General features: G+C 42.2%; 2 long non-coding RNA genes across 3 annotated transcripts; one reads left to right on the plus strand and one right to left on the minus strand.

The window, feature by feature from the left end:
* Nucleotides 1-3,149: 3,149 nt before the first annotated feature.
* Nucleotides 3,150-9,527, plus strand: LOC128791998 (uncharacterized). Its single transcript, XR_008432267.1, has 3 exons — nucleotides 3,150-3,289; nucleotides 6,022-6,082; nucleotides 9,452-9,527. It is a non-coding gene; the product is annotated as an uncharacterized LOC128791998 (long non-coding RNA).
* Nucleotides 9,406-12,038, minus strand: LOC128791985 (uncharacterized). Of its 2 annotated transcripts, none has more exons than XR_008432262.1 (5): nucleotides 11,991-12,038; nucleotides 11,760-11,821; nucleotides 10,861-10,943; nucleotides 10,145-10,228; nucleotides 9,406-9,703 (listed from the first exon to the last, which is right to left on the minus strand). It is a non-coding gene; the product is annotated as an uncharacterized LOC128791985 (long non-coding RNA). The 2 variants fall into 2 exon arrangements; XR_008432261.1 differs by having other exon boundaries at nucleotides 9,406-9,707.
* Between the last annotated feature and the right edge of the window lie 14,515 nt (nucleotides 12,039-26,553).

Genomic DNA, 26,553 nt, shown 5'->3' on the forward strand with positions numbered 1-26,553 from the left:
ACAGCTGAATAAGAAGTGGGAAAAAAAATTATGGCTGGTCATAATGACCATGACAGTCTCCTTGTACATCCTTACCCTACAGGGACAGAGAGGCAAAGGAGCCTGAACTGTGCAAGCCACAGCATCTCTACTGCAGGATGTGCTGGCACGTGCCAGTGGATATCCAGCACTGGATATCCAGTGGATATGCCTGACAAGACAGAGCTTCCTCTCAAACTGATGCCAGTCCTGTGGTGAAAGTGGGTTTTCTTCTGTGCTGAGTGGAAGTGCTGGGCCAGCTTCCCTCTCTCTTCCTTGATTTGGGAAAAACTGATGCCAGAGAATCATGGAACATGATTCAAGGTGAACCATTTTCACCTTGACCCAGTTTTCCATCCTTCTGAGCTCCTGATATAGCTGGGATCTTAATTGATTCATACATTTTATGCATGCTTGCTGTGCAGCTGGAAAACAAGCAACAGAGCTTTAGACTTTCAGGCTTTCTTTGGAGATTGATGAAGAATTTGGATAGATTCTCCAGAAACACAGTGGCCAGGATGATTGAATCTATCAAGCATAACAACATGAGGAGATATCATGGGGATATGATATGAACTTTCACAGTTCAGTGATGAGGACTGGCAGCAGAAGCCTCAAAATAAATGCTTGATTTGTTAAGATTGTGCCCTTTTTTGGGCCTCGTTCCAGGACTGAACATATATAGTGGAAAAAGTTAAGCAACGTCTGAAACTTTGCAAAGTCACAATGTATGAACTGATGGTACAAGAAAGTGAAGGCTGGCTAATAGAAGACAAATTAAAACATTTGGAGAATTAATAGTGGATATAGGGATACAAAAATTATTTCTCAAGAGAGAATATGTCTAAATCAGCATAAAACAAGAACAAGCCTTTAGAATTTTGCCTGATGGTGCAACCCCAGCTCAATGGAGTGTGAAGCACAACAGGCCATCTCCATACCACGGTTTGTATGCTCTGCTAGGAACAGGCAGAATAGCTCCAAGTTACACAACTCTGGAATAATCTCAGTGCTCACCGAGAGACATTGAGTATGAAGAATGAAGGGAAGCTCCTTAAAATAAAGGCCAGATGAGACACTTAGCCTAAATCTGCAAGAGCCATTGAAATAATTGCTAACTCCTTAACCTTTCAAGAAAAAATTAGCTGAACTGTAAAAAATGAAGGATTGAAAAGTGGGTAGGGGGAAGATAGAAAAAACTAGTCAGAGGAAGACACTTTTAATTTGCAGCTTGCTCTCTTCATCAGAATTATTTTAGGATAATCAGGCAGATGCGGATGTTTCTTGGAAGGTAATGCTTGAGTGGTGAAGGTAGAATATGATCGTTGGATAAAACATGCTTGCAAATTTGACAGGTTACATTATCTTTTATTGACATCCAAACAGAACTGCCAGACTCTGGAGGCTTTATTTTTGCATCAGCCTATTTTTTTATGACATCTGCCATCTTTAGAAATTAAACAAACTTTTTATGGCTGAGTTTTAGCAGATTATCTCAAGCAGCCTTGACTGCTTCTTGGTAAATTGTGTGATATGTGATGTGTTTCTGACTTTAACCTGCTTTTTTTTTTCCTTTCCTTCTTTTTCTCTAAAATAATTCAAAGTAATTTATGGAATTCACTCAGTGTTATAATCTAACTTTGATCTGGAGAGACAATACCAAGGCGAAATAGAAAAAGATGGATTATAGTTCCTACATTAATAGACTTGCAGGAAAAAAACCCCTCGTACACTTTATGAAATGAAAAAGATAAGAGCATGAATTAATAATACTTTAACTGCAGTGGCACAAAATCCTTGAACAGTAATGTTCCAAAACTACTCATATTGATTTAAAATCTATATTTAAGACAGTTAGGTTTAGAAGTCCCTCTTCAGCCACATCAGATATAGATTTTCAATTTACAGGATTATTTTAAATTGTGGTCTTTAATTCAGAAAATATCATATAAAGCTTTCCACATTTAAAAGTAAATTCCTTTCTTTAGCTCTTTCAAATTATGCTAGTTAAAGTTTAACAGTCACCACTGATAAATGCTTCTGTATGACCATGTTAACGCAGAACTGCTGCATTACCCACAGAGGCCTTGTCCCAAGCTGCATGCTTATAGACTTCGGAGTCTGGAATGAGGGAAAACCCCCTGTGGATACAGATCAGAAGAAGAGGCTAATGGAGCACCTAAGATCACTGAGGGCCAAATTCTGCCTGAGGTCATGTGTACCTATTGAGTACCACAAGGGTTTGTGTTCACAAAAGGGCAGAGTTTGTCAAAATCGTTTTACTGCTAATAAATAGAGATTGATCTACTTAAAAATAAAGTTAGCCAGTTCTTTGCTTTATATTGAAGTAGCAGCATAAGAGAATTGATTATTGCTTTCTTGACTTCCAAAACAGTTCTTAAGAACTTTGCTGGAAGCATGTACTGTTCATTCAAAGGGAAATGATTACAGCCTGTAGCTACATTAATGTGCTGATATGTAATTAGCACAGTGTCACTTTAAACAGCAAATTAATTCACAGTGGTTAGGTAAATTGTAACACATACTCACACCTGTTTTTCTATAAAAATGACCAAAATTTTTAGTGTGCCCCGGCAAAAATGTCCTCTCCAAAAAAAAAAGGGTGAATTGGTGTGGAAGAGATGTGGTGTGGAAGAGATGTGAAACTCAAAAATTGTTACAAAGCATGGAGGCTGGGAAAAAAAATTGATTCCAACAGTGGCAAGAAATTTCTCCCTGGGCAGAGAAGAAAGTATCCAGATCCAAAGAAAAGTGCTAGTTTACATTTAATGGCTTGACAATGAGGAAAAATCACCCTGGCTTGAGTTGAAATTCATATTGTGTGGCTTCAGTATTCTTGTAATGTGTTTCTGAAACGGGAAAATAATTCTCTTCTCACTTTGGGTCCAGCCACACCACCAAATTTTGTATGTGGGCATGGTGGTGGAAGTCAGAATTCCTCTCAGACCTCCAGTTTAGGGGTTTGATTTGATGACCAGGTATGGAATAGCATCTCCTCATCCTGGAGATAGAACCCCTTGAACACCTCTGAGGTCATATGAACACATTATGTTCTTGCTCCTTATGCAAACCACAGAAGCAGTGACTGTCTGGCTAATGATATCTGCCAGTGATGGCTCTTGAAAGACTGACTCACTGTGAGCATTACACTGGCCAGCTTAGCTGAGAGGCCAGATTTCAATGATCATTCACTGCAGCTTCCAACTTCCTCTCACACTGCGGAAGAGGGGAGTGAAACACCAGGCAAGAGGTTATTTGCAAATCTCTGCCTCCATTCCATCAGTATTCATCATGACTCAAAGTTTATAGCCATGGAGTGAAAGATGATTGCAGTGTCAGACTAGGGAAATGAATCTTGAGGAATGAGCAGGTTTCCCATTTATCCATAAATCAACTTATTCTTGTTGGTGGTATAAAACAGGTAAAAGGATGCTCTGTGTACAGCAGGTTGCTTGCTAATACATCCTGCTTCCTGTCTGAGGTGTCACACAGAGCAAACAATGAGACCCTTCCATAGAGCCTGGTGGGCCCAGACTTCTCTCAGAAATACCTTCAGTGAACAAAAACAAGGAGAAACAAAAGGAGGAAGTGCAGAATAATTAAGCAGAATCTTCTCTAACTCAGAATATTTTCATGCTTTTTCCAGAGGACATCAGCAAATCTTAAAGGATGCAATTTCAGCTATAACCTTGAATTTCCTTGCTGTAGAAATGGGATAAAGTGAATCATTTAGTTTTATCTAAACATACTTTTTCTGTAAAAAGCAGATTAATTTTGGGTCCCAAGTTTCTAGTACTCCGTGTTTTGATTTCCTTTTAGTGCCTTATAGGCACAGTTTAGAGAATTGGTAAGACAGATGGAGCTTGGTTAACATGACTTTTTTTCACACTGAATGTAAAAGTGGTTGGGTATTTTTTTTATTATGCAGCCGAGATATGAAAGGCAGGTGGCTGGAAATAACTAATTTCTAGATAAACTATATGATTTGTAGCAAAAATCTTAGAATACATGCATAAAAAGATCTGGGGATTCTTCAAGTTGCAGACTAATAGCTAAAAACTGTTGTTGCACTCATCATTAGGCAACCTTAAGAGCCATGTTACTGTCAAAAATACTGATGGCATTCCTTTTGACGCTCTTGTAGGGAAAGACCTTTTAATTCATAGTTTTGTCCTTTGCCTAATCTGAGGTCTGACCAGTTGAACTGTGCTTTATTCCATCCAAGATAAATTTGGAAATGAACAAACTGATAGCTGTGACTTTTATTTGAAGTAGATAAGGAAGCTTAAAAAAATTAAAATCTTTTGAACAGAAGTTTGACATTTTAGAGCAAACAGCTTATGTAATTTGCTTAATTCTGTTAATGTGAGTACTTATCAACAGAGTGCCTGAACAGGCATTCAGTTGGTCATCTTCATAAAAATAGTAGCCAAGTACACTTCATTTCCTCACCCACTTCTTCGCTTCTTCGAGTTTGTTTGGAGAAGCAAAAGTACCAGTTAAAGTAGCAACAGCATAAAGGTAATATGTGGAGAGTCAGAGACAAAAAACCAATAAATCTGCCAAAGATTTTTTGAACTGAGATAGCAATAGTGTTGTCTTGTGCACCTGGCTTCAAAGTGCTAATCTTTATTATAATGCATTGCAATATATTGTGCTGGATTGACACACACATATATGTATAGATATATATGTAGAGAGAGATGTATTCATAAGTATATTAAGGGATTTTCAAGCTCTGCTTTTCAAACCATTTCAGTTGGGAGCAAAATGTAAGTCCACAGGGAAAAGTACACATAGAAGTAAATACTATACTCATAAGAAATTCAACAACAGCTCTGAATATTTTCGTTAGCATTAATTTATGACTTGAGTTGAGCAAACAGTAAAAAAAAAAAAATGCTGTCCTGTGAATATCTGCTTGGATTCACAAGTGCATTTGAATTTAACTCTTTGAACCATTTCAAGGGGCTGTTTTCTGTGGATATTTGGTACAGAGCTTTATTAGCAGAAACTGCTCTCAGCAGTGCTTACCCTTTAAATTCTTAAGTTTGAATGTTAACCAAAAGTGGTTTCTTGAACTGCATATCCACAGAGTCAGTTAGTTAATTAGACAACTAACCTCATCAGGAATAAGGTTTACAAGGCTTATATAATTTAGAAATGCAGTGTGATTTACAAATGTTCACAACTCCTTATGAGTGATCTTCAGACCTGGAATTATTAATTATGAAGGCATTCATAAATAATTCTGCATAACAAATTTGGAAATGTTGTGATCTGTGTAAGGGTAATTTGCAAACAAGAAACAAAAGGCAGCATTTGTTTCTACATGATTAGTTGCTAATTATTCGCTTAGCTTTATCTGCTATTGAAAGAACTGGTGTTGGCAAAGTTGCCAAAGAAATACTTTCAACCATCAAGATCTGGAGATCATGCTGCAAACTCAGTAGGGCTGATTCCATCTGCTGTGAGCTGGTGTGTCTTTGTTGAGGTCAACTAAATGGCAGCTGTAGATTCCAGATCAGAACTTGGCTTTTCTGCCCCAGGTTGGCAGCTACTTGGGTGCTTTTTCCATTTGCTCTGTTAACAGTACCAACAGCACACAGTGTTATCTGTGCACCTGATTTCCATTCTTCTGCACTTTTCTTTCGCAGATTGACACATAGGTTGAATTCAAAAGTGCAGGAAAAGAGCTTTGGCTGCAAAAGGAACCTGCATACCCGAGGGTTTGCTCTAAACTATTGTGAGACCTCCGGCTACAACACAGGACATGGGAGCTTTTCTGAACCCTCGTGTCTTGTGTTGCAGCCAGAGGGGCACATCTTTTCAGCAGAGTCTGAGATAAGGAGAAGAAACCAACGTGAAAGAGATGTAAAGAGAAAGTGAGAGACGGGTACAGGCGTGGGACTTCACTGAACATCTAAAGAAGCAGACCCAGGAATGTTATCCTTGGCATTAACCTTTGAAACTTTCTCCTAGATCCAGAGGAGATGTCAGATTTCTGGCTGATCTTGAATGCAGATTGAAAGTTCTGAATCAGGTAGTAAAAGTTACTGTATACTTGCAATGCCACTGGCATTGCTATTTTTTGGTTTTTTTTCTGCAAATTTGACTAGGATCACTGAATTAAACACTAAACAGTTTGCAATTATCTCATGATCTGTCATTTTGAAACTCAGCTGTTTTGCATCTGTACTTCAGCTGTTGTAGGTATGAGCTTTCCATAGAAATAGAGCTATAATAAATATCCTTACGTTTTAAGCAGAGAGCATGCCTCTGATTAGCACTGAACTTTTTGTTTCTCACTGGGACAAATTTTTCACTTTTTTCAGCTGACTTCAGAGTGTGCCTCATCTTGGGTAGGAGCTGCAACACAATTTCTTTGTTTTAGCTTAACTTTGCCACTTGTTTAAAACATTGCATGCCTTTTTGTCCCATGCAATAAAGTGTACTCAACTGAAATCTTCCTTTTTAATGATGCATTATATTGGACACACTGGGATATAATGTTTTAAATGTATGGATTAAAAATATAATACTGAAATACTCAGAAGAGGATTATGGATTTGTATTTTGAGTTATTAAAATAACATAATAAGGGTGATTAAAAATATTCGTGTTCCAGTCCTATCATTTTGGCATCTTTTAGGAAGCTGCAAAGACATGTCTCATGTGTCAATAGACACATTTAGATTTTGATGTAAAAGCTGAATAATTTAGAATATGTTTCCAGACTGTCTCTGATCACTCAGACTTTGCCCCATTCTCTGTTGACTGATTTCAGTGGCAAGACACACGAAACAAAGCTCTGATCAAGGAATAAGAATAGGTTAAGAATAGCAGGAGCTAAACCTTGGGTCATCACAAGACAGCTTTTGAAGACTGCCTTACCAGGCAAATACTCTATTTTTGTAGTCCATTTTGGATTACTATTTCCCAGGGGAAAAAAAAAAAAAAAAGGTACTTTTAAGAAATGTAAATAAATATTCCCACCTTCAGTTCTCTGATCAGGCTCAGTGTTTCCTGCACACTTAGTGTAGTTATCATTTAAATGAGAGACAGTGCTTTCATTAAGAAAGTAGCCTCCTGAGTTTTCAATGCCATTTATACTTTTCTGTTTGATCTCCTGAGCTTTGGTCCAAGTCAGCAGAATGAATTAGCAAAATAACCCACAAAAGACCAATAGTCCAATGCCATCTATTATCCCACTGATTCCCACTGCATTGAAAAGCCCAGTGGTTGCATCTCTGTGTGTGTCTCTCTCTGTCTCCAGCACTGCTTTCAGTCCTGAAGCATAAAACTTGATAATATTGGAAAATGTTGCTAGAAGAGCTCAATCTTTCTGTATTCTCGAATACAAGTCGTGTTTGGACATCTTCTGAGGGGAAAAGGGGTGAGAAAAACTTTCCTGTCCCAGTGGAAGGCCTTGGAGGTGTCAACACTTCAGGAGAGAACAGGAACTCATGCACTGGGATAGAATAACAGAACTCTGGGTGTAAATTTCTGCAATTGCAAGGTTTACTACAGCCTTAAGCACTTTACCTAGTGTTTTTTCCCTTTCTAAAATATCCCATATGGGCTTGCAAAACTTCCAAGAGCTTCTTAAAATACTCAAAATGAAGGATGTACTTCAGGGTTTTTTCAATGATCTTTATTCAAATACTTTGCTTCCTATTGCATACATTGTGTTTTGCACTTGAATTACAAAGCAAATGGTTTGACAGAAAAATATGCCTATACTGTAGGAGAGGTGTAGTTTTTTGCTCCAGAATCTGCCAGCTAGACTGTACCAGCTGAGTAGAGTTTTACAAGTAGTTAGCCATCAGACTGTAGTCAAACCTCTAGCTTAAAGAAAAAACCCAGCAGTTAAGTATAGTTTAATTTTTTCCCCCCAGGAGGTATCGTTATTAGAAACTGTAATTAGTGGGTTTAACTCGGCAATATTTCATTTCTCTTACTGGAGAAAAAGCTTCCTAGCTGAGCATCTTTGTTAGAGCTGTCAGTGTCTGCATTCAGAAAAGGAAAAGAGCTGTGATCGAAAATGGGTAATTTCTTGGCAGTTTACATGCACACCCTGCCAATCAAGAAAGCTGAGGCCTCCTAATGATATTACAATAACAGAAAAAGAAATTTTGTCTAACATTCAGGTGCTTTTCAGAGAATCTATTTGCTCAAGTGAGAAGTTTTATTTGTTGGCGGTGGCTGAATGCTTGATTACAGTAGCTGTGCTAAATATCACTGCTGGCGTTTGAGATATATTTAGATTCAGCTCCCTCTGTCTCAGAAAAACCAGCAATTAAAATGCAGCACTGTAACTTAACGTAACTGATAATAGGTATAAGGCTGAGGAAGCTTTGAGATGTTGCCAAATCTGCTATGGAAACCATAGATAAAGCATGAAAATGGTGGGAGCTATTTCTTCCTGTACTAGTCAGAGCCCATACTCAGTTCCATCAGTGAAACTTGCAGCAGTGCAGGGATTTTCCAGGGAATCTGAAGGAGTTAGATGCCTTTGACAGCAATAATCACTACAGCATTAATCTTACTGTCTATAATTTATCTGCTTCACAAGATTTGTTAGTCCTGAACAGACCTAAAGTACCTCTCCTCTCCTCTCCTCTCCTCTCCTCTCCTCTCCTCTCCTCTCCTCTCCTCTCCTCTCCTCTCCTCTCCTCTCCTCTCCTCTCCTCTCCTCTCCTCTCCTCTCCTCTCCTCTCCTCTCCTCTCCTCTCCTCTCCTCTCCTCTCCTCTCCTCTCCTCTCCTCTCCTCTCCTCTCCTCTCCTCTCCTCTCCTCTCCTCTCCTCTCCTCTCCTCTCCTCTCCTCTCCTCTCCTCTCCTCTCCTCTCCTCTCCTCTCCTCTCCTCTCCTCTCCTCTCCTCTCCTCTCCTCTCCTCTCCTCTCCTCTCCTCTCCTCTCCTCTCCTCGAGGTTTATCCATCCTTTGGGTTCTGAATCTCTGCACATGATTTCTGTCTGCTCTGACTTCTTGCACAGATCAGCAGGAGTCAACAGGATCATCCCAGTTCTCCCCATATGGCTCTGATTTCACCTTGTGTTCTCAGGTAGTGAGAGAGGAGAACGAGTGACGAACATAAAACCTAAAGGTTTATCCTATCCTATCCTATCCTATCCTATCCTATCCTATCCTATCCTATCCTATCCTATCCTATCCTATCCTATCCTATCCTATCCTAACCATGCCTGAACCTTTTGTGATTTCATCTGTTCTCTGCTTCCTCCTCCCCCTTCTCTGAATACTCTCAGCCCTCTCTGATTTAATGAATGCTAAAGTCCCTAAGCTCTGTTAAGGCTGTGACACCCTCAGACAGTCCCAGGACAGAGGACGTAGCAGAATGCAAGGTCTAGTACATAATTCTTGACTTTATTTTTAACTGTCATCCATGTGCAGGAAATCCAGCACAGTACATCTTGAAGGACAAAGTGGGAAGGCACTGTCTCCTTGGCACATGCTGTTTGACTTTGCTGGCAAAAACCTGCTTTCCAACATACATGGAAAAGGCCTCACTCTTACGGGCTCTGAACTTTCCAGAAGTTGCATTTACTGTGAAAAAGAGATGTAATAAAGAGCCACTCTTGTCTTCATTTGAGTTCTACTTATGTTCTGAAAGTCCCATGCAGTTCACTGAAAGAGTTCCTCCATCTGTCTTCAAAACATGAAAATTAGTGATTGTCAGAGCTCCATACTGACAGGATAAGGAACTGACTTTGCCTGTTTATCCTTAAAACAGTGGCACTGTATAAGTTACTTTAGCCAGTGACTTTTCTGAAAAGCAAAGGAGCCTGTTTATATTTGCAGGCCGAATCAGTCTATGATCACTATATAGAGCATGAGAACAAAAGTAGCAATTCACTCAAACCACAAAAAAAATCTTATCTGTCATTTACAATGCCATTCTTTAAAGCTTCTTTCAGTATTTTTAAATTGAATTATCATATGTATGGTCTACATGTCTTTGATGCACTGAGTATTTAATTGACAAAAAACTCATTTTCAACTGAAAAAGGCAGCTTTGCTGGAAACATAATAATCCATGCACCATTAGCCTTCATTATAATCAAAAAGGAACAGTAAAAATGTCACCTTCTAGCTCAGGTCAGCTTCCCGAGTGGTTCACAGGTGGTGTTTGTTCACTTTACTGACTAAAATAAATCTTATTTCTCCCGGCTGCAAGAACAACACAGTTAATGGAGATTGAGGTGGGCTTCAGGCTGCATCATATACATTCAGCAGAGATTAATTTAGTACTTTAATGAAGAATGTTTATCAGTAGTCATGATTCAGGGGAAACATCCATTAAGAGCCTTGAGTGAACTTGCAGTAGTCAGAAAAGAGATTGTCCCTGTAAATTAAGCCTCACCAAAGAGGCATGGCAATCATGTGGTGCTCCTTGAATGTGGCCAAGCTAGGCAAGGCAGGCCACTTGTGGGTACGTGCCTCCTCCCTGCAGGCAAAAGAAGGGAGCAAGGCAAGATCTGCCAGAGCAATCCTGTAAATCCGACAGAGGGTTGACACAGCATCCCAGTGGGAGTGATGGGGTGAGTGATTGGTGCCTGTGGCAGCAGGAAAATGAGGAGGGCTTTTTTTTCCCCTCTTCACACTGGCCTGCAAAGCCAGTTAGCTGTGAGAGGACATTCTTCAAAGTTGTCTACCTTTTTAAAGGCAGAGTGGCTTTCGTGGCAGTACAAGCCGTGTCCTGAACCCTCATGCATCCTGCTCCTGGCACAGTGACACTGTGGCAGCATTGCTGATCTTCATGCACTTGGTACCAGGCTGTGCCAATCGCTGGGTGCTCTCACCTCAAGCACAGGCTCCTGTCTGGCCCCACTGCACTTTTGATACTTTTCTCCCTTGATTCTGCTCTCTAAAGAGAAAGAAACTGCTGGTGGAGCCAGCAGCAGAAGAGCAAAGTGAGATTTTCTATACAATGCCATTGCTATGTTTTCCTCACCATCACTGTGCTGTGAAAAGCTCTGACCTGTATGGACCCACAGGGGGTCTGTAGGTTATGTGGTATAGATGGAGTAGGATGGAATCAGGCTGGGATTAGGGTATCTCATTAGGACAGCATGTGAATTGGCAAAAGCCACCAGTGTCAGTCCTCCTGCTCTAAGGGGACTGGGAGGGAAGGAGAAAGAGTCAGGGGCTGAGGGAGGGAGAGAGGAAGAGGAGGAGATCCAGACCCACATCCTGCAGGACTGCACTGCCTCCTCTTCCAGGAGATTTTGCAGTGTGTACTTGTACACACCTACTATTTCAACTTTATGAGTGTTTGGAATGCCATTGGCCCTCAGCATTTGGCACAGAAATGCAAAGCCACAATCTCTGCTTTATTTGCAGAAGGAGGTTGGGACTATTTTGAAGCCATGGCAATCAAAAAAGGTTTGAAATGGAGAGTGATACAGAAAAGGAGACAAAAACAGAGCATGTGTGGGTGTGTGCAGGTGTGCTTTCCAGATCATGGGCTGAGCAGAGAAGAGGGGCAAATGTTTGGGAGCCGATGTCAGACACACATTTCCCTTGTGTTCCTCCAGAGCAACTCCATCAAATTCTGCTGAGCCACCTGGCTTCCCTGTAAAGTAATGGGTGATGAAACTTTGCTCACTGTCTTTGCTGCAGGAGTCATTTCAGTTTTTCAGAAGAGTTGCAAACCTGCAAGCTGAACCTGAATGTCATTCACAAAAGCTGTTCTCTTTACCTCTCCTCCTGTGTGGGTGTATCACACCAGGTTACTCAGGCAGTGCTACAGTTCAGTGTTTTCTGTTTGAATTTGATAATAAATGTTACAAAAGGCAAACACATTTCTTTCTACTCTGCTAGCAGGGGAAAAGCAAGGAGTAGAAGAGGCACTGAGATGAAAGACATAACTACAGGTGGAACACATCCACCAGCTGACAAACAAACAATACCCAGAAAAATGAGAAAATACTTTCAACACTGTGGCAGGGCAGGCCAGGCCAGGCTTCCCTATTCCCACACATGGTGTGCAGTTACAACTGTGGCTGTCATGGGTGTTCTAAAGAAACACCAAATCCAGCTGGCAGAAGGTTCCAAACTTTCCATGGTGTCATCCTCCCCAGAATGCCTCCATTGTGTGTACTGGGGCAGTGCCAGGCAGGGAGCTGCAGGGTTCCTGTGGCAGCTGTCCAGCTGTGTGCATGCTGGAATTGAGCTGAGTTTCCATCAGGGACTGACTCAGTGCAGCACACTGACCTAGTGGCAATGTCCTCCCTTCTCACCCCCGGCCGGCAGAAGCCCCTGTGTGCTGGGGAGTGCAGCTTAGTCACTCTGCAACCTGCATCCCTCATCCTCTGCAGGACAGGAGAGAAGGGAGAAGGGACAAGAAATTGGTATCACCGCCTAAACCACTGCTCCAGAGGGCTGAACCACACAGAAGTGTGGGTGCCTGTGCCCTCTGTGAGGAGTGGGAATCACACTGAGGATTGGGAGGTTGAGTGGAATTATCTGCCTTCAAAAGGTTCATGGGAACTTTAAATGCTGGCTGTCTCTGCCCGGCTGTCTTCAAAGGCTTTTTTTACTTATGGATTACTGTTCCTCCTCCAAAAGTATGTTTGTTCAAGCAAGAAAATTAACATTAATGTGGCCATTGTTAATCTAATATCTTCCTTTTCTTAATTTTGCCAATGTTAGAAAAACAAAATTATCTTTTCCCCTGGCCTCGTATGGTCTCTGTCCATAGCAGAAGCCAGTGCTGAGGGAGCATCTGGGGCACTCCAGGTCTTTTGCTCTTTTTTCAGCAGTGGACTCCAATATAACCAAGTTAATTGTCCAAAACCTTTTATTACCAGTGCACAGGCTAGGTGATATAGTAAGGGCTGAATATAGTAAGGGCTAAGAAAGTCCTTGCAAACTATTTAAAGGGAGAGTCAATAATTCTTATGTGCTGCCTTCTTCTCTGCCATGGAACTATTCACAAGTACTATAAGAAGAGCTGAATCACTGCATTATAAATAGACTCACTACATTTTTTTTCTTCCTGAAAATAATTTTGAATCGAACATGCCTACTCTATTCACTTTGAATTACTGCTCCTAAGAAAAGAGAAGATGATGACATTTTCTAACTCCTTCTATTTTCCCCATTAGTAGTCTGACTGTTAAAAGCCTTGACTGTTAGCCTTTGGGATGCAAACCTGCTTCCATTTAAGTCAATGTGAGTTTTATCATTGACTTAATTGGAAGTGAGATTGAGCCATTGGGCATGTGAGTGGCTTTATATAGAACTTTGAAAAAAATAATAAAGGAGACTGAGGCAAAATGTAGTGCCAGTTTTTTCATCACAGCAATAACCCAGCTTTGCCCAGCCTGCCAAGAGTCATGCTAAGAGGAAAGCCTAGCCTCAAAGGAAGTGCTCATAATATTATAGCCTAATTAGTTTATGGGAGAAAAATGCTGAAGGGGAGAGCCGCTCCCGTTGTTAAATATTTCAGCATTGCAATGCTGAATGTTGTCTGCTCAACACTAAGTTAGCCAGAGTCCTTGCCCTGTTCCACTGCTGCCTGCCTATGGTTCTATGCTCCCTCCTCAAGCCTTGGTTTTGGTTTAATGGCAGTCATGCTGGGTATCTCTGAAAGTCCAGAAAACATTGGTTTTCTGTGTATCTAATTTGCCCATTATTAATATTATCCCCAATCTTTTAAACAGGTGATTATTAAGCAAAGAAATAGCAATGAAGCAAGGAAAGAATGTGATAGGGAGATTTACTGTGTGGGAGGCAGAGATAAAATTAGATTTCTTTAAGCTATGTAGTACAGTTATTAGGAAGTTAGGCTAATTTTTCAAGGAGCAGTCACTTAAATAACCTCATCTTATTATTCATGGTGAGGTATTTACTACAAAAATTCCTTCCCCCAGGTCATCATTTTTTCCAGCAGCAGAAGCTGGGAACTCAACAATTGTTTGCAGACCAGAATAATGCAATGACATGTTACAGTAATGCGAATGGTAGATTATTAAAGAACATGATTTAAAACCACTCTGCTGGTGCTAGTGGAATTTGTTTGTTTGGCCTCTTTTAGCATTTTTACTGGCTCTCTCCAAGTTTTCCATTTACAGTCTCAGTGGAGACAGCAGTAAATTTTACCCATCTCAATTTGTTCTTAATGCTGTTTCTTATTATCTGCTGACTTTTCTAAAGGTGCCCCAGTATCAATCTCACTGGCTGTTAATAGCACCCAGTATCTCCACCAGCACAGAACTCCCAAGTGTATTTTGCCTTAATTAGTTTCTTTTTTTTCCCATCTCTATTCTGTTGCTCCCACCTAGCCTGTGTATGAATTAATCAGACTGACTTTTAGGCTAAACTATGGGATTCTAGGAGCACATGCAACTGTTAACACAGAATACATTTTCCAAGCCCTGAAGTGGGAGAGAGTCTCAAATAATTTGTGGGTTTGGCAGTCTTGCACAGCTTGGCAAAATATTTCCACTTACACTTCTTTCAACAAAGTGACTCCAGCTCTGCTCCTGTTTTGTTTTGCTTTATGAGATTGTTTACAGGACTACTTCAGCATGTACTTCTTCGCTCCAGCTTGCTGGCATACCACTCTGAGCCACATGGGTTTATGCAGACCTCTCCCCTTGACCTTTCCAGTGAGCCATGAGAGGTCTGCATAAACCCCTGTGGCTCTTTACTGCAAAATCAACCTCTCAAAATTCAGGGGAGAACTATAGCTCTTCTAAAAATAAGGAGAATGCTGGAAGGAGGCAGGTTATAGTTTTTATACCAGGAAACAAAATAAAGGGATCAAGGGGACAAAACACATGCTTTTGTCATGCTTTCATTATTTGCAGTCTTAACTTAATATCTTGCTGCTGGTGATTTGCCAGTAAAATGGGTCCTTCTTGTTTTAGAGAGGACACTTTTGAATCATTGACCTCTGCTATGTTGTTGGCTGAATGAGACCTTACATGCCAAAGGCTCCGGTTTAGAAAAAGAGTCAGTACACCATGCAGAGCTCTGCTACTTGTGTTAGGCTGCTCAATACACATGATTTAATTTGAGGGCAGAGGTACTGAAATGGAGATCATCTTAGTCCCTCATAAATGGCTAAGACTGGAGAGCCTCCTTAGAGTTGCAAATCCATGTGTGCCCAAGACCTCTCAAGGTGAGGCAGTGAGGAGACACTTTCACTTCTGCAATTACTGGTTGCTGATCTCCTGTGTCAGGGTGTATGTAGCTGTTCCTTTAGGACAAATTTGGAGAGGTTAGGACTACCAGAGATTTCATTTTTTCAAAAGAAATGTTTTCTTGTTTAAAAATGAGGTAAATATGAGCATGACAGTGAGAGAAAGGTGTCCTTAAAACATGGATTCAGTTCTAGTATGTGAAAGGAAAATCCTAACCCGATCCTGAGGCTACCTCCAGAGCAGCAGCATAGGGGGAAAATCAGCTTTGAAAGCAACTATTTTGATTAATGTAAATCAGTGTAAAAATTCCTCAAGATGCTCTAAAGTAAGCTGGAAAAGGTTAATATGACTGGTTTTGCTGGGGTGGGAGGTGGTGCATTTTTGAAAATGCTGAAGAGAAGATGAAAATAGGGTTTTTACAAGATGTTTTTGTCTCTCAAACTTCAGCAACTGCAGTAATTAAGCAGCACCAAGGAATGTATTTTCAAGGCAGGTGCAGAACTGGCATAATGCTAACAGAGACAGTGTACTAGTGATGTACAAACAGCTCTTCTCACCTTTGCTGCTAGGTCATACTGCTCTAGGTCCATGTTTTCCTCCCCAGCCTCCCACCCCACCCCATGTTTCTCTTTCTCTTGTTTCTTTTTCTTCAAACAAGGCCAATGAACATTCTTTCTACTAGCACCAGTAGGGAAGGGAACAAAGGCTGACTCTGCCTGGCAAATTTGCATGCCAAATTCATAAGACTTCTGTCAGGCTTCTCTCATTCCCAGAAGTATTTGCTCTTAAAAGCACTTGTAACAGAAGTGACATTGTAAACAAGACAAGTGTCCCTAATGAGCAACTGAAGCTTTTCAGAATTAAGTTTTTAGGAATATACGTCAGCATCAGTCAATTGTTTTCTTAGCCTGATTATGGCATTGCACTCCTTGCAACAATAAACATTACATTTGTCTTTTATAGGAAAAGAAAAATGGAGATAAGGAATGCGCAGACAGTCTGGAAGACTGTAACTGGGCCATGGATTCAAGGCAGGATGCCTTGAAAACCCTCTTTCAGATTTTGTTTTTCTCTTTTGGTGACCTTGTCCAGTTCTTTCAGGTTTCTTTTGCTGCAGTATATATGACTGTAGGCCAGCAGTACAAACCCGTCATGTAAGAACAAGAGACGGTTCCCCCCAGTCTCCAGTGTTCACATGCCCTGGGCTCCCTGTTGCACTGTCACCAACATACTGGCACGCGAGAGAGGCACAGGCCTGTTGTCACTTGGTTTCCTCACTGCATGCAGGTGACACGGGTTGTGCTGGCACATAGGGTTTCCATGGAGCTTTGCACTGTGACCACCCTGACAGAGGTGACACAAGCTAATGGGTGTGAGCTCTCCTTTTTTTTCTGAGAGGAAAGCAGGACCTTAAAATAGATCAGAAACAATATGTATGGTATTATCACAGTATCCCAGAGCCCTTGGCTCCCTGGGGCCTCCCAGCTGCAGGGCAGGGTGGTTGTGCTTTTTCTGCAGTCAGTCTCAGCCCCAAGAGCCTTGGGAGCACACCAAAAGCTTGGTGCAGCACACAAATTGGTGTTTTGTGAGGATTCATTTCTGGTCACCTTCTCCTGTTTTGTCCAAGTCCTATGGTCCCACAGGTGCTGTGGAATTCATTCCCTGACCCAGATTTTCCTTGGGGTTCCTACACAACTTCCAAGGCCAGACCTTCTCCTCTTTTGTCCAAGTCCTATGGTCCCACAGGTGCTGTGGAATTCATTCCCTGACCCAGATTTTCCTTGGGGTTCCTACACAACTTCCAAGGCCAGACGTTCAAAATTTTGGGCTTAACTGTTCTGCCTTTTTCTGAACCCTTCAGTGAAATGCAATTAGCACATATTTACCTAGCTGAGAGGCACATTGTAAAGCCTAATGAATGGCCTCACAGTACCTGGTGTGCTGTTAAAACCTAGAAGAGCCTGATAAGGAGGTGAGCTTTACTTAATTAAGTTAACCTTCAGATTAATCGAGCTGTGTGTTAAAAAAAAAAAAAAAAGCAAAGTGAGAGCACACAGCTCCTGCAGGTATTGTGGTCTTGTTTCTGGGGCTGCCCTCATTAGAGTGAGCCAAACACAGTGTCTGTCAGAGGGTATGTGCATTGCTGATCCTCCCTGCTTATTTATGCTTTACAAAGTATAAATTTCTGAAATAAATTGTTGATCTACTCTGCATGCAACAAAACTTTGCCCAAGGCTGGACTGGTGATTTTTTTTTTTTTTTCTGTGTGTCTACTTGCTCCTTTGGATGATGCCCACATGCTGCTATTTCAGTTCCTAACCAAGCAATTATCCAGCTACATGTATATGCAGCAAGCACACGGGGCACAGGTGCCTCCCCAGTGACTTCAAGGAAACTCAGGTGCCTCTTTCACTGCTTTTATTGCATTGACCTTTTGTACATTTTCCTTTAATTCTTCTTCTTTAGTGATTTATGGCTATAAAGGTATATCCTTTTAATGCCCTCTCTCCTCTCTTGGCAGATTGCAATTATTTTTCTTTTTTTTAATTTTATTTTTTAATGAGTAATTACCTAGGGGCATTGTGAATAGGCTGTTGGTTTTAGTGCCTCACTGCAGGGCCCCTTCCCGCTCAAGTGTAAAAGACAGAGAGGTCACAATAGCAGTGCTCAGCATAATTTCCCCCCTCCTCCACTGGAAATCTGTCACCCACCTCTTTAGCTCTTGAGGTGAAAAAAGGAAGAAAGAAACAATATGTGGGAGAATCTCTGTGGTGTGTTGTCTGGCAGTCTGACATGCTAATGTTTCTTTTGCTGGGAAACAGCTGAAAAGGGAAAGGGCTTGCTGACTGGCTTCTCTTGCCATCCACGGTCACGCGGAAGAAGATGCTGAGTGGGAAACCAGAGCTGGTACAGCCAGGAAGCCATGCAGAAGCAGCCATAAATCCCCTGTCGATGCGCAGATGAAACTCAGTCAGCAGAATGTTCTCAGATGCTGGATACAAGCCTAGGTGGAAGAAGACAGAGGACAAACACTGTCCCCCGGTGGAGCTCTGGCAGAGGGGAAGGGAGTCCTCAGCGATGGGGAGATGTAATGGAGAGCCCCAAAGGGTCTCAACACAAGCCCAAGAGAACTCCTGGACAAGGGACTGTACCAGCAACAGCCTCTGCCAGATCTCTGCTGTGTCTGATGGAAAATCTTTCCAACTGAGTAGCACTGTCTCTTGGAGGGGGTTATTTTGTCTTCCTGGCGTGAAAAAGGTGAACAGAGGCAGCATGACTTTAGACAGTGGTACCTGGTGTCATCAGGACCTGCTTCACATCTAGGGGAGTCTTAACTGTGTAAACTTTTAGAGTAGTCAATAGTTTAAATGTAGTTGAACATAGTAGGCAAAAATTATTGGTTTGGCTTTTTTCCTGGTAAAAAGTAGAATTCTAATGAATAATGAAGACTTGTTTGAGAGTTGATGTGAGTATCTGTGGCTTTGGGTGATCTATCAAATCTCATAAAATATTCAGTATTGTATAACGTAAAATGGAAAAGTGAATGGTTTACCTTTAACAGAAAGATCTGTAGTCTAATCTAGCATAAGACTAATTTATAATATAAATGCATTTCTTAATGAATTTAAAGATGATGTCTTCCAGTTCATACTTATCATGCTAGTAAGATATGTTCCAGGAGACAGAACACCTGTAAGTAAGGAAGTAGACTGAAGACATGTTGTATTTGTTGCTTTTGATCATGTCAGCTTGGAGGAAGAATCCTCAGAAAGAGATCTAACAGAAATATTTACAGCAACACAGATGACAATACAACCCATGGGCTTTGACTCAGGCAAGTGTGATATCCACTTTTTCTTACCGGAGAAGAAAAAAATGCATTTAAAAGTGTCATTTAATGCATGTCATAGTTATAGAAAGGTGGTTTCATATGGAGAACCACTGTTTTATTCCCTTACAGACAGTATACATCACTGTAAGCCACCCTGCCTGTTTTATTTTGTGTATCTATCTATACAGATACCTCCTATTCTAATTTAATTCAAAGAAACTGAAGTTCCATGAAGGATTTGTTATGGGTGTGATGATTTCAGACTTTATAAGTGAGCCACGGTGATTTTAAAAGATGATATAAACTTCCAAATACATCAAATGTCTCATTGGATGAAAGATTAGGATGAGCTTGATTTTATCTGGATTATCTTTAAATGCCCAAATTAATTTTCATATTGTCTAAAGGGGTGCAGAGATCTCAGTTTGCCTTTGTGAATCTGAAGGCTGAGGCTGACTCTCACTTGGTGTCTGAATGGGAAACTGGATTTTTTTTGGCTTCAGATGGAACCCGCATTTCTCTAAGATATATGCTCTTTATCCATTTGGAAACTTTTCCCAGACACAGTTTGAAGACTTTTTTGGTTTGTCAGGAGTTTCTGGAACAAAGCTTGCCAGGGGAGCAGCACTGTACCTTGTAGTGTTTCACAGGTGGGGTATGGGTCTGTGTCTTGGCTTTTTGCTGCATGTGTGCCTAGGCAGCAGTGAGCCCCAGCATAACCTCTGCTTGGAAACTGTCTCCTGGAGCCACGATAGCTGGGGCTGGACCCAGTTTCCCACTGCCTCTTCAAATCTGTGGATGGCTGAGAATGCCTGCATGGGACCTAGCCATGCTCCCCACAAAAAGAGAAACCATCGGTTCCCATTTCTAGTCAAGATTAAATGACAGCATCACATGCAGCTACAAAAGGAAAGTATCCAGGAGAGAGTATGTGATCTGTCCTCCCACGTCAATTCTCTGCTGCTAGATCAAAGCTACCAGGAATTTAAAGGGCCAGGTCCAGGGAAAACCTAATCCCCCACTCATTAGTGCTTGCCGTTCAGTGGTAAGGTTTGTGATAGCTGATGTTTTCCCCAGTGTCCCAGTTCTTTGAGTCACACACAACTTGGTGAGAATTGTTTTCTTAAATGTTAATTTCTAGAAAAAAAAGGCCTGAAGACATGACCAAAATCCTCCTTTGTCAATGAGAAGTGAAAAGAAAAAAAAAGGGCCAAACTTGTTGTTTTAAGCAGCACATTTTATGCTTTTCTATGATCCAGCTTGTGGTGTTTTTTAAGTGTAGCTGTGACAACACTGCCTTACGATTATGCAGCACAGTATAATGATGCTTCCTACTGCCATCAATACCTCTTCACTTTGCTAATTCTTTCTGCTTCTCCATTTCCATCTTCCTGGGGTTACCCCAGCCCCCATCTCCCGTCTTTATTGCCTTTCTCAGACTTTCCTCCCTTCCCACCACCTCCCTGTGCACCTTCTGATCATGCAAGCACCCAGTGAGTATCAGAAGGATTTTAGTCCCTTGATTCCATTCTCATCTCTTCCATCAGTGGCATTTTTTCACCCAAGGGTCCTGGTAGCTTTAAGGGACACAATCATTCAGAGCTTGCTGCCTCCTTCTAACCTGTTGGAGGACAATTTTGGTGCCAAAGTTCATAGGGCTCCCTGGCACTTCTGTAGCAGCTGAGGTTTGCTGCCATAGGAAGTGTGCAGCTGCAGCAAGAGGTATCAGAGGGTCACAACTCCCAGGATTGATCTTCTCAAGGTGAAGGCACCTCATGTGCCCTGTCTTAGCAAGGAGAAAGATATAGGAGAAAGAGATGATGGTGGTGGCTGTATAAAAGGTACAGAAATGGGGAGGGAGAAGAAGATTGGATTTCAGACTAATGTTTTAGTGGTTTACAATTTAGGCTTTGTTTTTATCCAGTTGAAGCTTAGTCTGTGGGGCTGTGGAACATCTCCACTGTCTGTGGAAGGCAAGGCAAGAGAGGCAGGTGCACAAGGAAACTTCTATCCATGGTGTCCTCTGTCCCTGACACTCACTGGAAAAAGCTAAACTCCTCTGCAGGGCAGTTCAAAACTGAAAATTAACTCCATGTTCTTCTTTTGCTGTCCAAGGCCAAAGTTCCCTTTTCTGAATAATGCTTTTCTTAACACATTGCTTTCTTGAATTAAATGGGACTCAGTGTGTGAGTTAACCTGGACAATCATTAGCAAACGCATAGAAAAGCTACACCTGCAAGAAACAATTTCAGGGAGGGCTGTGATGCAGCTCCACAGGCTGCTCTGGCTCAGACCAGAGGAGAATTGTCAGCAAAGGATGATGGCTTTATTTGTACACTAGTTTCAGGTGTAAACAACAACTGCTTCATGCAAAACCTTCTGTTCATAAAGCTTCTCACTTGACAATGGAGCCATTTAGCAATCACTAAACCCTGTTGAAGTGCAGATGCTCATTTTTTATTCTGAAAAGATATATATATTTGTTTCCTTTTGATAACTTAGTGTTGCTACCAACATCTATCACCAACACTGGCTTGAAATAACTCTTCTGACCCATTTCTCTCCCCTGCTACTAAATTCTCAGTCCTACTGAATTTTCGTGTAACTGCGGGCTGTGTTGGCTTGTAGCACTGGACTGACTGTGAGTAAAGTGTGAAAATGTCCCTATACCCAGCAAGTGACAATCACATGTGCCACTGGGTACAGCTGTACAGGAAAACGAGCTCTGTGTGTTACTGCTGCAGGAGAGTGTCTGATTGTAGTCAGGTGTAAGTCCCAGACAATGCTTGGACAAGGTGCTGATCATCTTCTGTTTCCAGGAATTGCTTTTCCTGGTGAGACCAGGAGGATTCATTCCCCATGGAGGCTGTGCCCCTTGTAGTACCCTGTCCTCTCCCCTCAAACCTCTTCTTTGTAATTCTTGTAAATGCTCACTGGATGTATAAGCCCTGCAGGACTTAATGGTGCTATTATGGTTGGCAGGAGTTTGCATTTCCTTGATGCATGCAAAAACTGCCACCTCCACCAAGGCCCCTTAAGGTGTTCCTGTCTCCAGCTGATGCTAAATACACCATTTAGAGTCCTTATGACCCTCTCAAAAATACAGCTTACCTCCTGAGCAATTTCCACAAGTATCCAGGACTCACCAGAGATAAATTCCCATGGGCAGCATGAAGCCTTGGAAACACAGATGCGGAGTTGCTTGCAAATCTAGCTCAGAGCAAAATATAAGAAGCCCAGAAAGAAGATGCCCAGGCTCTGCAGAGGCATGTTCATGCTTACAGACATTTCCAAAGGATACCAAAACCAGGCATGGACTACATGTATGACTGTGGGAGAATGAGAGCAACTTGGCTGAGTGTGGGGACCCCTACATCCAGCTACCAATTCAGAGACCTGAGTTCAGTCAGCTTTGGAGAAGGCTCTGAACCCACCTCCAGAGCAAGCCATCTCACCCCCCAGCCTATTTGAGAATGTCCAGCACACACTGATTCACACCATCTTCCTTTGAGCACATGAGGAAAAGCTTGCCAGAGCATTTCTACTTTTCCAGAGAGGGAGATGGTTATCTAATTGGCTTCTATTTCCAGCTGTCCAGAGGGAGAATCTGGGCTCATTTAGCTCTAAGCATCAGGGTTTTGAGGACCCTTCCCCATGGCACCTCACTCTCCCCTGAGTTAGAGGTCTAGCCCAGAGCTTTGCTTTCCCATGCACTGGCCATTAATGTAGGAGTTGGACTCAGTGGTCCTTGTGAGTCCCTTCCAACTCAGAATATTCTCTAATTCTGTGTCCCATGTCTGCGTGTGATCAGTGGCCATGGAGTGGAGGCCTGTCCAGACAGCAATGCCAGAGACTCATTCAGAAAACTCTCACAGTGAGAGGCCATTACCAGCCTTCTCCCCCTCCTGCTTTCTCCTCCTGGCCCTGCTCCCAAAACCATTTGCTATTACCAGGCTGCTGTTGTCCCTGCAGCAAAATCAGCATGATGCACCTGAGCACTTCTCAGGCCAGGGTGGCCTCTTGTAAACTGTAGTGTTTAAGCTGTGGTGTAAGCTCCAGCATGGGTGAGGAGTGGGTGCCCCATACCCTTGCGTTGGTTCTGTGAAGGTGAAAGTAACCAGTAGCTGGGGTTGGATGGGGGGGGAGATACCATCTTACAGGAATGCAATCTTAAAATAAGTGATTTACAGGTAAAGCCCTACATATCTCTCAGGTTTAAGCTTAAACCTCTTTACAGGCTCCTGAGAAACAAATTTCATGGTGCTGTTGGCAAGTTTTATAAGTAAGTGTTTAATCCTTGTTCTGTTAATAAGGCAGCTAATGCACGATGTTTTCCTCAGTCATATAATGTAGCATCAACCCATGTAAAATGTCTCCAGCCCAGAATGGCAGGGTCTTGTCTGCACCTCTGGGCATGACACACACAGAGCAGGACACCTGTGAAGCCAGAGAGGTGCAAAGCCTCCAGGGATCACAGAAATTCTTGCAGATTTTGTTTGGCATGGGGTGCATTCAGGAGTGATCCGCCTGTGGCCGCAGCACAGTCCGCATAACTCTGTCTGAAATCCGTGGCCTGAACTTTGGTCTCTGAGCCCTCCCTGCCTCTGCACTGGCTGGGCTCTGCTTCCCGTGGCACAAACAAGGGAGCTCAGCAGGCTGCACCATCTCCCTAAGGACCAAAAAAAGTGAATGCTGGAAATGCTCTTTTTTGAAACATTAGTACTTGACAGCTCCTGCCAAGCATTAGCAGGCCAGTAAAATCTCTCTACATAAATTGTGTTGTAATTAGTGTGATTTGTTTAATGTCACCTTGTCTGGCTGTCTGAGAAACTGTCTCAAAATATGAAAACACTGCGCTTCTCAGCTGAGAGACTGGACTCTGACTTCACTAAGACATTTTTATTTCTCGCCATTTTTTTACCATGGCCTTTTCAAATCACTCAAACTGGAGAGCCTAAGCTAATTTAGGTAAGAATTCCCAGATGAGGAAAATAAGACGTAGTAACAACAAGCATAAAATTTTCTTGATAAAAGTAATACAATAATAATTAATGGATGTTGTATTTCATTGGCAGGACAACACAGCAAAAACATTCTGATAGCCCAAAATACCTTGTCTGGGTGCAAACAAGCCATTTAAGGGGAAGCAATAGAGAGGTGAGAGGAGAAAGTAATTTGCTTGCTGGAAAGGTGTGTTAGGGTCTGACCTTTCTTCCCCACATCCCTCAGCTCCTGTGCTGGTCTCCTTGAGCTGCACACCCAGGTCTGAAAGGCCAGCACAAGTGAATAATGGCAACTTTTCCACCAGGTGGCAACGAGGAGAGTAATAGGAAAGTAGTTGAGGGGCACTGGAAAGTCTAGAGAGGAGCTGGGTAGCAGCACTGTGGCTTCCCTATGGACTCCAATACATTAAAAAAGCCCCCAGCTTGAATGTGGTCCCATCCATCAGAGCCCAGAAAAAGCTCATGACAGACACAACAAGAGGAATGACTGCCAGGTCTTAGCCTTGGCTGTTGAAACCTGATAAAATAACTCTTATCTTCTCCCCATCCCATGAGCCTCACCAGCAATCTGAGGAACAGAAGGAAAGGGGAAAAAAAAAAAACCCAAAAAAAAACCCCAACCCCCCCCCCCAAAAAAAAACCAAAAAAAACAAAACAAAAAAAGAAAAAAAAAAAGAAAACAAAAAAAAAAAAAACCAAAACAAAAAAAAAAACCAAAAAAAAAAAAAAAAAAACACGCCAAACATGCCTGGGGAGCCTTTTCAAGCATGAGAAGTATCTTGGGATGAGAAAGGTACAGAAGGAGCATTGGATGCCCAGCTTAGCAACAGCATTTTTCAACTTTAATCTTTCTTCCACATGTTCTGCTTTTATTCCAACTAAATGAACAAATGTCTTAAAATTCACAACACAAACTGAATTTGATTAAATCTAGCTTGGTTCATATGATAAAGCACTGCAGTTAGAATGCAGCTAAAAAAATACATTATGCTAGGACAAATAAGTATGGTTAACTTCAATAAGAGCTGAGGTAAATTGCTTTTTGCGTGAGATGTGCAATTTTACCTCAGTAGAGCTTTAATCAAAGTAAAATATTATAGGACAAGGGAAAAAAAACAAGCCTTACAATGTAATGTTTTGTCTACCAACCACTCAGTAACATTTTAGTTTAAGTAGCTAAATAAAGCCTAGGCTACACACTATCTGTCCCCAGTTAGTATGTAAACAATTAAGGCAATATCTGGCTATAAAATTATTCATAACAGATAAAAAAACCTGCAGAGATGTGTATGAAAATTGTCCATCAGAAGCTTGTCTGCCACCAAAAATTTTACTGAAAGGGGAAGAATAAAAATAAATACAGGTATTTAAATGGATTTTGCAATTCACACTTACGTAAGTATTTTCACTGCTACATGAAAAAGAATGTAAATTAAGCATAGCAAATAAATTGGATAAAACGTATTAACCTTGCATTTGTGGGAAGGAATGTTGCTGTTTTTTTCTCAGTAATCCATAGCTGATATTATGTTATCCATAATTATTATGTGGATATTTTGTGGATATAATACGGATGCTTCAAATTCCCACTTTGAGCGCATTGCAGCCTGCCTTCCCTCTGGGGAGGACCTGCCCTTTTCCGAGGGGACTGACACTGGTGTGCTGCTGCCATTCCCTGCTTTGCCTGGATGGATGCCTGCTGTGGTGTGGCAGAGCAGGACCACCTGCTACCCTTTTCTCACAGGGCCATGGCTGGAGCTGTACTTCCAGTTAGGACACTACAGGAAGCTGGGCTAGCACAGTCCAGATGCTGGGAAAAACCTTGATTTTTGATTCCATCTGGGACTACAACCCCTGTGGCCAGGATGGGAAGACACTGACAAGCAGCTTCCAACAGAGCCTCAAAAGGGTTTAGCTCTTGTTGCATCCCGGAGTTTGGGTTTAGATTAGGGTTTTTAATTTATGTTAAAATAAGTCAAGTTCTGTAATCCCGCGTTTCCCCCGTGTTGTTCCCCCCCACGGTTTCTAGCCCCATGTTGCCTGCTGCCGGATTCTTACCCCTCTGCCGCTCCTGTAACCACCCTGCCATCCGACCCCGGGAAACCCCGTGCTGGCCGCCCCGAGCCACACGATCCCGCTCAGCCCGCTCTGGCTCGGTGCCCGCCCCTGCGGGGTTCTCTGGTTGGTCGCTGTTGCTGGCGTCACCGCCACGGCAACCGCCCCTATTGGACGGCAGGCCGTGGATCCTCTCGCCCCGCCCCTTCATAAAACCCTTTCCCGCTGGCACCCAGGCGCCATTTTCTCCCATGCGAGTGCCGGGAGCAGTCGCATCTTTCCATCGAACCGCGCCACGTGACCAATAAACCGTTCCTGCTAAGCACGGAGTAAATGGACAAAATCCTTCCTCTTTGCCGGATCCCTAGCGCACGGTAATAGAGGCTGGCCAGCCCACGCACCTGAGACACGGAGCCGTGTCCGGAAACCCGCGGCAGCAAACCCCGGCAGCAC

This window comes from Vidua chalybeata, chromosome 1, assembly GCF_026979565.1.
Source record: "Vidua chalybeata isolate OUT-0048 chromosome 1, bVidCha1 merged haplotype, whole genome shotgun sequence".
Taxonomy (NCBI): Eukaryota; Metazoa; Chordata; class Aves; order Passeriformes; family Viduidae; genus Vidua; species Vidua chalybeata.